Source organism: Leptidea sinapis, chromosome 8 (genome assembly GCF_905404315.1).
Source record: "Leptidea sinapis chromosome 8, ilLepSina1.1, whole genome shotgun sequence".
NCBI classification, from domain to species: Eukaryota; Metazoa; Arthropoda; class Insecta; order Lepidoptera; family Pieridae; genus Leptidea; species Leptidea sinapis.
Window position 1 is genome coordinate 639540 of NC_066272.1, and position 14995 is coordinate 654534.

The 14995-nt window shown below is 32.8% G+C and overlaps 1 protein-coding gene across 4 annotated transcripts in view; it reads right to left on the bottom strand.

The window, feature by feature from the left end:
- The window catches only part of LOC126965627 (cadherin-99C), a 222660-nt gene that overhangs the window by 80701 nt on the left and 126964 nt on the right, over positions 1-14995 (bottom strand). For all 4 annotated transcript variants that reach the window (XM_050809296.1, XM_050809293.1, XM_050809294.1 and 1 more), the window contains one exon: positions 10517-10569. The gene's annotated coding sequence lies outside the window, so the exon portion shown is untranslated. The remainder of the gene's footprint in view (positions 1-10516; positions 10570-14995) is intronic.

The following is a 14995-nucleotide window of genomic DNA, read 5'->3' on the forward strand; positions in this document are numbered from 1 at the left end:
AAGTGAGGGTTATCACTTTAAAAACATAACAAATTGTTTAGATTTACAAGAGCGACACCTCAAGTCAATTTCCTAATATGCAAATATTGGGGTTGAGCAGGTTATCAACTGTAAAGTAGATCCTGTAGATGAAGCCACAACCTGAGAGTTGAACAAAGCATACAGGATTTTATAGCGATACGACACTCGAACGATAAGCTCAGTTGGTTAGAGCACCGGCACGGAACGCTGGAGGTCGTGGGTTCGAGTCCCGCATCGTTCATAAAAATTTGTTGTTTTTCAAATTTTAATTGTGTATCGATAGGTAAGTAATGAAAACACCTTAGGTTGATCAAGGTAGACTGCCAATGACCTGAATGTGTAAGAATAAATTTAAAATTAAAGGTTGAAAATATTATTAAAATGTGCAATACCTATGGAATAAGTATCTAATCATATTAAAGCAATGAATGCTTTGAATAGAAGACAAAATGATAATTTTACATATTGTTTGTTACGAAGTCAGTAAAGTAAAAAATATCGTATGTAGATATATAAATATAGTAAAATGTTTAATAATATAATAGAATGCTCGTATCATTTGTATTGTTGGTATGATGATGTATTCTAATAAAGTACTTAATACTATATATCATGAAATATACAGACAGGATATCACCAAACGTATTAATATATCGATTATGTACAAATAGGTATCCAATAAAACAGCTGTAGTCATCTTACTCAATCACAATCTAGCCACAATACATCCAGGTCTATCTAATGAAGTATCTCCAACCATATTTGATGCAACAATTCAATCATTCACGTTACATAATCCTACAAAACTATTCACCCACAGCAATCTATAATCGTACACAATTTCACACAGAACTCATTCACTAAATAGCTAGAGGCTTTATTGTATTGTAGGCGTAGGAACCTCAGTGAAAACTGTCACGCGAATAAATTAGCTTGTACGAGTAACTCGGCTCCTCCTGAGTTTCATAACTTATTCGAAGAAATTGAAACAAGGTCGTGACCACGTAATTCTCTGGTAGCGCTTTCATATTGACAAATACGATAAAATGAAAATTAAATTGGCTGAAATTGAAGTACAATTCATGGAGTCGCCTACGACTAGAGCTTGACCAGATCTAATTCATATTATGGTCAAGAGGTCAATCGTGAGACACGTCAACCCATTTACTTTCGTTTTATAATAATATCCAAATTATACGTTTTATATCAACGATATATATATATATATTTAATACAAGTGGACCCGGCAAACGTTTTTTTGTCATATACATTAAACTCCCCGCACCCACTGATAGTATGAATTTTTATATTGCGAATATATTATAGATACTTCTAAGACAAAAAAATAAACACCAACATATGATATATACTTTCCTTTCTTATCTTATGTATTTTACTCGAAATAAATAATATATTTATGTATACGACTACCTTGCTTTGCCAGCATATTTCAGTACAGCAAATTTTGATAATCCCACTATTAACAAAAATCAGAATTCATTCAGGAATATAAGCTCAAAAATCATATAAAGAATGCTGGGACACTTCCTTGAGCCTCTTCTTATCTCTCAATGCGCCGTTAGTGTTAGAAATGTCATCAAAAATAATAAATAAAATTCTTTACTGCTTTGTACAAATTCTCCATAAGCTCCGTATCACCGCTCTTCGACAACACTTCACTCAAAGCCTCGCCTAGTATCGGAATACTGGGTCTCGAAATCTCGAGCGATTGCCAATTTCGTGGTCATCTGGAAGGCAAAGCCAAATTGGCTTCAAAGAAACTGGGCGTCATTAATAGAGCACGGCAATACTTCAAGCCGGCCCACATTCTAGCGCTCTACAAAGCGCAGGTCCGGCCACACATGGAGTATTGCTGTCATCTCTGGTCTGGCGCACCCCAGTATCAGCTCGATCCATCTGACCGCGTGCAACGCAGAGCAGCTCGAATTGTCGGGGACCCAGAAGCTGTGGAATGAGCTTCCTTGTGCGGTGTTTCAGGGACGATACGACATTGGTACCTTCAAAAAAAGCGCGTACACCTTCCTTAAAGTCCGGCAACGCTCCTGTGATTCCTCTGGTGTTGCAAGAGATTGTGGGCGGCGGTGATCACTTAACAACAGGTGACCCGTACGCTCGTTTGTCCTCCTATTCCATAAAAAAAAAAAAAAAAAATATTCACAAAAAAATCTATGTTAAATATAAAACTCAGTGAGACGTCTTGGTTACCATAAACACCTGTATGAAGTATTTTCTTCTTCTTATATATTAGTATATGACAGTATCAATTGCTTAATAAATAATAATATCTTTAACATAAATTTGTGTTCACACAACAGCACTGGATGATTTATTGACTGAATGTCAGTTAATTGTGATGCTGTCAATGGGCTATTTAGATATTCATCTACTCTCGCCAATTTCTGCAAACGCACCATAACATGTTAATATCAAAGAGTTTCAAGAATATATTTAGTTATATTTAACTAACCTGTTAGTTATTCTTTTAATTGTCTATATTATGCATTATTTTTTTATAGAATTTGAGCACCCGTTTCTTTGTTGATAAAAGGAAAGTCTATTCAAATCGCAAGCCCTATTAAGTACTATTTAACATAAATGAAAGCATATTATTATCTAAACACTTTTAAACAGAAAATCGTAAAAGAGTTGAAAATATGTTTCGAGATGTTTATCCCAAACAATATAAAATGTATAAATCGATTTCTCGATAAGACTGCTTGCCACTTTTAAAATAGCCCTGAGCAAAAAGTCGATTTGTTTGGACATATTTATAGCGTTGCTAAATGCTACAACATAAAACCAACTTCTACAAATGAATAACCACTTCTTATAAGAAGCCTGTTTGAATAATGCACTTATAAAATGCTCTATACATTACTTTGGCTCCGGGCTAGTAAATATTATGTTTGTGAAATCTAAACAAAAAATATTTTATGAATACTCTACATTATATTCAGTTTCAATAGAAGTTGATTTATCTTATATCTTCATTATTGTTTATATTTTTAATATTAATATCGAATAATCTTAGAATAGTATCAGCTTAAGATACAATCTGGTAGTTAAGGTAATTCAATCGTAAAATCAAAATCTACATCGCAAATTTATAAATCTAAATTACACGTTATTAATGGGAATACCTAGATAGTAGCCGGTAAAAATAAATAAATTTGAATAACAAAGGAGGTCTAGCCGTTGGCCAATGCGATACCTTTTTTACAATTTCATTACTAAATCTAATTATATACTTTTCGAATTTCGAATGTTTACAATCCTGGTAGGTGCAAACATTTAAAAAAATGTAAATATTTGCATCCGAGTCTTGGATCGTATTAAGTAATATGTCGTTCTCTTGGACCGATAGTACCTATAGGTTGTGACGAGTTAGAATTTCTATTAGTGTGTAAATAGTAAAACAATATGCGCGACGCGAGATAATTTGTACTGATGTACTCGTCACCTGCTGGTACTAAATAATGATTCTATGACATCTTACAACACTCGTGGAATCACAAAAAGAGGACAGTTACCAGCCTTTTAGGTGGTTTACATGGTGTTATGAAGATATCTATGTCTTATCTATCTATAAATACCACACGAGGAATGTGTAATCATTATTGTGTCTCGGTGTGAAGGGCGCCGTAGCTAAAAATTACTGGGCAAATGAGACTTAACATCTTACGTCTGAAGGTGACGAGCGTCTCAGAATTTTTGAGTTTTTCAAAAGTCCTGAGCTGCACTGCATTGTAATAGCCAGGGCGTAGACAAATCTCACTGTGAATCGCAGTATGTGAACATTTGAGTGCTATTTCAGTATTTCGAGTGTAATGCAATCGTGTAATTTAGCGGTGAGTGCAGGCGCGAACTAATTTTTGTTTATATTCATAAAATCTCTGGAAAATTTTTCTGTTACTAATCAACATGTGCTTCGTACACTTAAAATGAAACAATAGACATATGGTTACTGAAATATAAAAAAAAATATTGAAGATTTGTTAAATATCCAACAAGAAACTCCGTCAATCGTTGTACCATAATATGGTGTCATATGGATCACTCGACATATTGACACGACATTTCGCGTTCAAGCGTTACACATCTCATTCAATATCAACGGAATATTGTGTTCAGCGCGCATAAAATAGTATTTCCTTCAATAAATAAAATAATTAGAAACCTTGAATTCGTATCAATCGTAAATGAGGTAACACCACATTAAATCAACATTCAAACGATTATAATTCCGTGACATCTAATTATCCAAATTACATGACACTTAATTGGACTGTCTTACTCTATCCTGTAGTGAGAGGAGTTATGGGCACGCTGTATTCGGAGTTAGTATGGAATGTGGTGTCGGTATGAGAGGTGTGACGAAATAGGTATGCCGGTAATGTTGATAGATCATTTAATGTGGTTCATTTTGTGTGTTATCTAACGTACAAGATACTAAATTGTGTTTTATCTTAGTCATGATAAGCGTAGCCCAAATAGAGGCAAATATTGCTCATTCATTGAAGCGATAGTCGTCTTTATTGAGCTTTCGAAATAAATGGGTCTAATAGAAAAGAAATTGCTTTACTGGCACTCTTAAACATCATTTATACAATACTTCACATAAGTCATACATCTTCATAAGACTGTTGTAGTCATACGAGTATAGAAGAGCCTTTGAATATATATAATAATACATTATTCGAATAATTTTTAATTTACTTTATTTATTTGTAAATTTACTTTAGTTCAATCTTTCTTTTCTTTTAATTCTTATTAAGTTGCTTGTAATCATAATAAGTTTATAATAAATGCACACATTTAATAGTAAGAAGGGAGGAAGTAATCTTGGTTGTTAAGAAGTTATTTAAATTTATTTTTAAATTTATGATTGACATGTTTAAAGCCTCAATGTTTTATAACATGGGTTTACGAACCACCCGCGGAGCACTGTTCATGGATAAGTAGTTATTTATGATACGCAACCTTAATAATAAATTTCTAATCAAGAGTGCCACGCAGTAGGTTTAATGCCGTACGCCAATAGATAATTTAATTTTGAAACTTGTTAATTTAGCAATTTGATAATATAAATCCATTACAGAAAGGTAATGGTTTTATCGCTGTGTTATGTGGAGATACGGATACATATTGTTGTGTTTGTTTTAATCGATATCTCGCAGGAAATGCGTTTTCATAATATTGCAGCTAATTTTAAAAACGTTGTGGTATAAAATTATACATTTGACTATTTTTCAATAAATATTACAGTTAGATGATTGTAATTGTAGTTTTAGAAGTTAGTAAATTACAATATAAAATTACGTTGATTATTAATTTTGAGGTTACCAAGGCAAATCAATTTCGGGTCAGTGCTACTCGTACACTACACGTACAAACTATCACATTCTAATAAATATGATCTTCTTTGTTTGTTTAAAGGTGATCAGAAACGCAACTACAGGAATGTGAGGAGGGGATTTGGAGAGGCCACGTCAAGGCGCAAATAAAAAGCCGGTGTAATGATTGGGATAAGTTAAAATGTAATTCCTAATTAATTATTACCCAAATATGGTAGAATTGTCAGAATTATAGGTTTATTTATTATAATATAATAAAAATTATAATTACTAAATATGAAACTTGGGCGAAGGAAGATTACTTTATTAGGATTACTAGTAACATTTTAATTGCAATGTTGTTCTGGTTTCTTTTACATAAATTTAGAATTTATTTATATGTACGTTATTTTTGGTCATCACCAAACAGTTATGGTTTACTAGAGAGAAGGTGATCTACTCCGCTTATAACACCATTAAAAATGTTCACTTTTTCCGCAATTCGGAGCCTTTGTAAGATGTTGCTGGATGTTGTTTGGATAGTCGAAACTTTTAATATCATCAAAGTAGTATAGTAATGTTAAGTAAATTTTTCTTTTTTATGAAATAGGAGGACAAACGAGTGAGCGGATAGTATCTAAGTGATCACCGCCGTTTACATTTTACAAATCTGTTGTACTAACACACACGCAGATGATCTGGGATTCGGTGGCAGGAGTAAGGAAACCCCCCAAGGAGTCCCAATGATAAAGGCGCAGATGAAGATGTTATATCTCTACACAAAGCCAAGCGATCCTTAAGAAAGTTTTCTTGTCTTAATCTGTTCTGCCTTCTGACGCAAATAAGATCCATACTCACACATAGACTGTGAGGCGTTTCCTACGACCTGAACGCACACAATTATATCAGGAAATATATAACAACAAACATATACAATAACTATCCCTTGTCATTTGACCGCTTTTATCACAGTTATTTATCACTAAAGCTGGAAAGTGCAATTGTTCACATGAATTTACATGCAATTCTATATAATTAGGTTGCGACATTCAAATAGTAGGCCCATTCTAACATCGTAGACATTATGTCTACACTATATTCCAAATACGAAATTCTATTAAATAAGATTAATTTTAGTTACAACATTATAAACAAATAAATTGATTCACTGTCAAACAATTGTACAATATTTTTATGATTAAAGTTTTTTTAAACAATGCGTTACTAGAGAAATCAATTTTTCATCGGTTTAGCGTGTATAATAAATTGTTTTAATGTAGTAAATAGAACTTTATGTCAATTTGATTTGATGATTCAACACTGATCATTTAATGACAAGAAGTTCGACAAGAAAGACGCCTCATCCGGTCGGAAGTGCTACGCCTTGCAGCGCCGCTTCGGATTCTTGAAAGCCCAACAATGGACGCCACTGTGGTATATATATCTAAACGGCATGAAGATATAGCACGGCTACATTGACACACAATTAACAACAAGACTATCACCTATTAAAAGGTCGTCAAAGAATATCTGAGCGCCGGTGTGTATATACATTAACTTACACAGATAACATTCATTGAATAAACACCTTATTTCATGGCAGTAATTATCATTGTTTGTTGTATACGCTCATTAGTTTGGATATGCTGTTATTTGGGAAAAAATTCACTAAACACTATGTTAATGCGTGGCGTTGTATTCAAAGCGCGATCGAAACACAACTGAACGAAAACTCTATCTAGACGCGTAGGCAGAGTTCTACTTCAGACAATTGTTGAGCGTGATTGTGTGCGCAGTTGTTTATTGTACGCATAACTATGAAAAGGACCCCTTTGGTACTCATATATTTTTAGAGGAATAGAAGGGCAAATGAGCATACAGCTTATATGATGATAAGTGATCTCTGTGAGCCATGCACACTTGCAATACGCGAGCATTACAACTGTTAATTCGATTTATTTATTACAACTGTTAATTAAATTTGTTTATTACAACTGTTAATTCAATTTTATTATTATTTATATGTTATTTTTTCTACACATTGAGAATTAACCACTTTATCTGGCTTCATCGTAATTCATTACATTGAGAATATGATGCCCAACCCACGTTGATAACAAGCAACAACTGAATAAGCATATCTCTTGCCAATCAATGCTTTTGATATAATAGAAATAGTTGCTCTATGATAAGACGGCGACTTTGAGATAGAGTCTATGAATTAATTCAATAGATTCTGTGGAATTATTGCCCATTTAAATGTAAATTTAATTGGTTTAGCTAGTCTATGGATACCTTAAATTCATGAAATATGCTCCTGGCAAAAATAAGAAATATATATATATATATATAGTATTAACTTCAACTGAGAATAATAATTTTTTGATATAACGATTTTTATTAGAAGCACTATTTTGATTTATATGTTGTATCCGCGTACTTAAAAACAATAACAATAATTATTTTTGCGTAAAGAGTTTTTACATGTTTTCCTTGGTATCATTTATATAAGGTTCTTAAACATAAATTCTTCTAGTTAGAGATGTTAAAATACCAATAAAGTAACCTTTGTTTTTACATTTCAGAAATCTTCTTATTATCACTGTTCTAAAGTAATAAAGCTTAAAGCAGTAATTCTACACTATTGTAATATAAATCAACCACAATAGTCCGTGAGAACCTAATACATGTATCCAAGGGAAAGCCCTCTTAACCGCATACTCATGACTTAATACTTCTAACGTAGTAAAATGGTAATAGATAATAATTTATTAAATAAGAAAGGGCAAACGAGAAACAGCCTGAGGCGATGGGAAGTGTTGAGACAACCGCCCCGTACAGAACACACCAGGGATCAACACATGTGGTGCCAGCTTTTAATTTGGGAATATGCTCCAAGTGGTAAGCTCCCTAATTAGAATCGGTGCAAAGTAAGAAGTTCGAGAAGGAAGGTAGAGAATACCAGGAGGTCTACTCGCAAAATCGACAACGATATATTCGGAACGATACGATAATACCCCGAATATATCGCACCTACCCTACTCTAACTAATGTTCGTATTCGATATCGTTTATCGTAACAACATCGTAACCATAGACTAATATGTTAGAGTGAATGAATTATGCGCAAACCTTGAAAAACTAAATATTATCTGTGTTATGTCGCTGTTAAGTGTCAAAAGTCAAAACATAATTTAGGCGCTAAGGACCATGCCAGACTCTGCACCACCAATTTGCATCATTTACACAAAATATAAATATTAAAAAATTATGTAATGAATATAATATGACTATTTAAAATTGAATAAATAATACAAAACTTGCGGATAATAAAATATAAAAAAAGTAACTCAACCCTACTCGTCGACTTCCTATTTCTCAGGCGGCCATTTGCATTAATTTCTACGCATAAACGATCAACAAAATGACTTAAATTACTACGTAGTAAAAAATCCAGTTAATTGAAGTAAATCACATATAATTATTTTAATTATATTTATTAAGTATGTATATTGTATGACAAATATATCTATACAACTTGAAACGACAATAGCAACGACAGCCTAGTAGGTGTCGTTGAGATTATCGTAAAAGTGACGTTTGATTATTTGTCAAGTTCGAATATTCGTCTCTGACATTTTCAACTAAGAGTAAGGTTAGGACCGATAATATCGAATAATGCTTCGTTCAATCATCGTTTCAACATTGAATACGATGTAACTAAGAGTAGGATTCGACACGACTAATGCCACGATAAATCGAATATCGATTTTAGGAGTAGGCCCCCAGACGTCAACATGATACGGGTCGAATATCTCATATTGACGTTATGTTCGGTGGTGGAGTTTGGCTGCTGGTATCAACACGAACAACTCTGATTTCCCCCTGCTATATTTACGGTTGAGTCTACACCACTATGCAACGCCAAAGAGTTAAGGCAAAGCGTTATCAGAAAACACGCAAACAAGGTGTTTTTAGACAAGCTTAAGTCTTATTCTTAGGTTGTCCATGCTTGCTGTTGGTTATAGTTAACACTGCATAGTTAATTTGAACTACTATATTTCTTTACAGTTCAACAAGTTTTTTTCGGCATGACGCATTTGTTTAGTATGAAACTCAGAAGAGTTATTCGTATAGCTCATACTTTTTTTGTATAGATACATTTATTCAGATTAGTAATCAATAACAAGGATTGTAAGCATATAAACAGTCGATAATATATATATAAAATTGTCGATGACTATAACCGCTCTTCGTTGCGATAAAATGGAAGAAGTGGTACTGGAGAGCGGCCATCCAGAGGTGACGACAGTACTCTGTTGGGCCAAATTTGTGCCTTATGTAGTTGCAGGCGGTATCTTGAAGGGAAGTTTTGTGTTGCCTTATTGAGTACACCAACCTTTTTATCACATATTTGTATAATTTGACAAAAAAACCTAGCAAGCTGTCAGGAAATTTCGAGGCCTTCAATATTTAATTCAATAATATTCAGGAGACAAGGTTGAAATATAATAGTTATAACCGTATATGTGATACTCATACCATATGGATATGAATGCAATTCTCGTTTGCCTAATCCTTCCCTAGATAAATGACAGAACAACTGTTGCTTTAACAAACTGATTCATATAATGAGTCAATAACGTAAAACAAAATTCGAATAACTCTGGTATCATCTGACTCTTTAAAACACTTATGGCTGTCTCGTCTGAATATTAAACGGGGCTATGGCTTACTTTGAAAGAAATATTTATCGCACGCGAAGCGACAAAAAAAGTTAAAAAAAAAAACACGAAAAACATCAAGCGCAAAATGTATATAATAATAATATTAAGTTGTAATAAAGTGTATAATAATAATAATAAAGGACGTGTTATTAATAACCAATACTTTCTCCGAGCACCAGTAGATACCTTTATAGACCCAAGCCTAACATTTGCATTAATAAATACTAAATATCGTCGAGTTATAAAGGATGATATGCCTACTGTAAAATAATTATTAAATTATTAAACTATTTCTTTTCAATAAAGTTTAAAAGATGCTCGTGACATTCGTGAAAACCCCGTAGATATGAATATAACTAACAATATTTACATAAATACAGCTTTATGTAAATGAAAAATAAATAATTCAACTTACCCGGTAATTAAAACACCGATGTAATCTCATTCCTCAAGTTTTTGAATGTCCATCTGAAAATAAAAAAATAAAACATTATTGTATTTATTTCATTTATTTAGATCAGTATTTTTCAAACATTATTCTTATAGACCGGTAATCTTCACACAGCCCCATCGTGACCCACCTTACTTTTAAGCCCAAGCCAAAATAATACACAATTATTAATAGTAAAATGCTTATTTTAATACTACACACTTTGTCATCGCCTATTTATTCACTAAGATTTAGTGCGAACTATGTAGCTGTTTTGTTAATTTTTTATTAAAAATCCAAAATAAGGCGGGAATGTTGCGACGAGGTATTTTATTTTGATGGTCCGGCACCCGGCAAATGGGAAACCCTGATTTATAGCTTAATTTCCCTTATATCTATGCATTGGTATTTCCCTAAATTTTATTTATTAGTATGTGTTAGTATTTCGTTATTTAAATAGAAGTATTTTGTTAGTATGTTTTGTTAGTTATTTCCACCACTTAGTTAATATGTCTATTTGATTGAATTGTATTAACAACTCAGATTAAACGAATGTTTAGAATTACTTTTTCTTTTTTAAAAACGTGTCAAGCGAAAGTTTTAAGACATTGCAAGATGCACCTAACATAGTAATATCTAAACAAATGTAATGTCACCATATCTTGGTAAATCTTAATCGCTAAAGGCCTCCTTAACTAAAACAGCGGTTCTCTTTTAGCTAAATAATGGAAGGGCAACGTTGTAGTCTGTACGGTTCCTTATAAGGTTTAAAATCTATATTGTCTAAGTTCATTTACTATCGAAATTTACAATACACACGATCTCCATATAAAAATACATGGGATTCTTGAGGTCAACTCCCAACATTGTCTAGCGACAACAACAATTGTGTGAACGAATCGCCAACGAAACAATAGAGGCACAGTAATTAGCAGATAATTAAATATTTATTTCAGGCATACAATGTGTTGCTGTTTTAATGCAACAAAACAAACAGACGCGGGATTATAATAACTTTCTTTTTCATTAATTATCTCGTTTCTTTATGGAAAAGGAGGACTAACGAGCGTATAGGTCACCTGGTGTCAACATGATGGCTGTGATTACTGTCACAATTAGTAATAGCATCCAACAAATACAATGATTTATTAACTATAACAGGTCGACCTGCCACCACAAGCAGCACCCGTTCACATGATGACGCATGGACCAGACATCGTTCCCTTCGCACATATTTGAGGGAAGGAGATAGCCCGGCACACGACGCCGCCGCAAGAGCATTGCCATTTCAGTGAGCCTTACGAACCGTGTTAAAACATTAAATATCTAATAACTGCTAAAAAAAAATCATAAGAAGTTGTGAAAAGTCCAGCGATATACCATGGCATGAGAATATGGCTAATGACCATAATATGGGCAGCATAGTTATGACATGAATCTAGGCCAGAACATAAGCAATTAAAATATGAAAAAAGCGATTCTGGGTTAAGCTTTGCTCTTGCACTTGTAAGATATATTTCTTTTAATAGTTACATTTTCCTTCTTGCACAAATTTCTGAAAATATCTTTTTTATCTTAGTTGGGGTCGAAAAATAATAATTCTCTATTTACCAAATTATATCATAGTAATATGTCGTAAGCATATTTATGGAGAAGTTTGTAAGGTTTTATATGATATTAGTAGTAAGAGTGGTGGGGTATAAATATATAAGTATTTGAAATAAAAAAACATACTAAAATCAAATTAAAAAAAAAAATACGCATTACTTTCAAATAAATGAATACGAGCACAAATCTTCACAAACCTGTCAATAAATACAAAGAGTTAACGTGAATATATACTAAAATTCATCAAACATGGATCGTGTGAATTGATCAAAGCCCACACAATATGTCAACCCAGATGTGAAAAATTACGACATTCAGATTATTCCAATCATCATTCAGCGAATCAAAACAATATGCTGCCGTTGTTGCTATAAATTGATTTTTGTCAGAACAAGAGTACTTTCAATTCAAGTTTCGTAAGAACCCGGCGAGTGAGGTGGGCGGACGAGCATGACACCGCGACGACCGAATCATTTCAATAATACGAACAGGTTGTTGATAAAGTTATACAAATGTTGCAGAAACAAGGACTTGCATAATTATTGCTATCGATACAGACTCTGTGCCGACCAATCAGAGACAGGATGCGAGGGTCCGCTGAATTAATTAACTATTTCTGTAATAATCTACTTTAATAGCAAATATAAAAAGAAAATTTGCTAAAGTTCTTATTCTATGCAATATAAACAAATAATACAGTTTGCTGTATTATTTATTGCGTAGTCCAGTCATTATAGAAAGTTCACCTCGGAATTCGAGATACCCATCTGAAAGTCTGTAAATACTTGTATATTGACACCCTAAACGTTGTCTCAAAACCTACATAATATGGTAGGGTGTAAGCAACTATTAAATTTCAAGGTCAAAGGTCACAACAGTCGGTTTTTTTGCGCTTTTTTTGGAAATATCTCATTTCCTATGGGTTTTTTGCCATTTGTATTTTTTTCAATATTGTAGAATACAAAATTCTCTACAAATTTTGTTTAAAAAAATGTTTATACGGTGAACCGTTTTCGAGATAGAGGGCGGAGAGCGCGCGGTCACAGCATCACTTCAGGTCAACCCGTGCCTCCGCGGTCGAAAACGCGCCATAATAAACTATCGATAAATCAATGATTATAAATATTTGTTAATTTTTATTGATAAGATTGATGAGATATATATGAGAGAGATATGCGTGGCTACTCAATTATTGAACTGTATATGATGCAAAAACTAAACGGCGATTAAAGTTTATGCCTACATAATTTTTTAAAAATGTGTTTCTTCAATATTATATGTAAGACATATGTATATTAGCGATGAGTGTGGTTTAAACACGATATTATGTTTTACTTCGACTGAAAAACAGGTAAAATAGTTTTTGTTATTATGTAAAAACTAACCAATATACACACTTTTTAAATAATTATATATTAAATTAAAGGTATTTGGAAGGGAAATACAACAAGGAAACAAATTATACAAAAAAGAATCAAGAAAAAAGAGGCGCGGGGTGGAGGAGAGTACTCAGATATTGTCGTCAAATAAATTTAAAATATTTGATAAAAACATGCAAACATTAAAGCAACGACTGTTTAAGAAAATTTATTGAATTAGGCGTTACTTTACGGAAATCCATAATTATACAAATGATTTAAGTTTTCTTTAGTGTTAATTCCGCCAATATTTGTTTTTAAAAATAATTCAACATGTGTTTTGCCTCTACACGAGGCATCCTCAGGACGTGTTGTCTCGCCAAAATCTGGCACGAGTCATTTGACTTGATTTGAGACTTAAATCATTTGTACAACGACTGCTTACCCATTTATCGAAATTTTGAAGAATATTCATATAAGTAGTCGAAGTAATTATAAATTATGGTCGAATCCTACTAAGAAATGATTACTTAAAATTCTCTTTAATTTTTTATAGCTTATAATATATCTATCGATAAAAACAGATCGATCTCATCACTAACGTCGAAACCTTGCCATTAAAACATTTCCTACTCATTTTTGCTTCAATAAATCCATTTCAATGGTCGTTATAAACATCCCGTTCTTTGTATCATATATCTAACATCTCGGGATCCTGTTAAAGCGATCAACTTAACAGCCCTAGAGCTCTTATAAAATAAAACACAAGCGATATCGCGTGTTAGGCTACCTAGTGTTAATTTCAACTTTATGATCCCCTGCAGTTATTTTAAACGTAATGCAATTACTCGATATCAAAACTCACAGAGCTACATGGACAGAGTAAATGTAAGTTGACAACATTGTGATACTAAATCTTTTACATAATTTTATTGAGGTACTCTAGTTGTTTTAAATCAAGGTGTAATATAAAATGTATATATTATATATATAACAGTTGAACCCCTATTTCCCCTGGTCACTCAATAATTTGAGAACGGCTTTACCGATTCCATTCATCTTTCTTGTATAGGATTACTAATACTTCGTAAATGGTTCTTACATTTTAAACGATCAAGAAAATTGCGCAGAAACTTAAAAAAACTTAATGACTACTTTTATTATAAACTTTTTAATGTAACAGTGTTATTTGAAGTAACTGTCAGTTTTTTTGGCAGTAAGTAACACATCGTAACCCGCAATATTTTGAACAGAACTAGGGCTGTCGGGTCAGCTAGTATTTATGCATTTTTTATCGTGTTTGACGTTCCTACATGTAGGATTCTTAGGATTCTTGATTAATTTTAAAATTGTAAACGGTATCGCAATTGCACTGGCCACTTTGAGACATAAAATGTTAAGTCTCAATAACCCAATATTTCAAACTTGTTTGAATTTAATAGTTTCATACTTTTAAATGGAAGAAAGAACATTAGATTAGAATACTTTTATTAACATT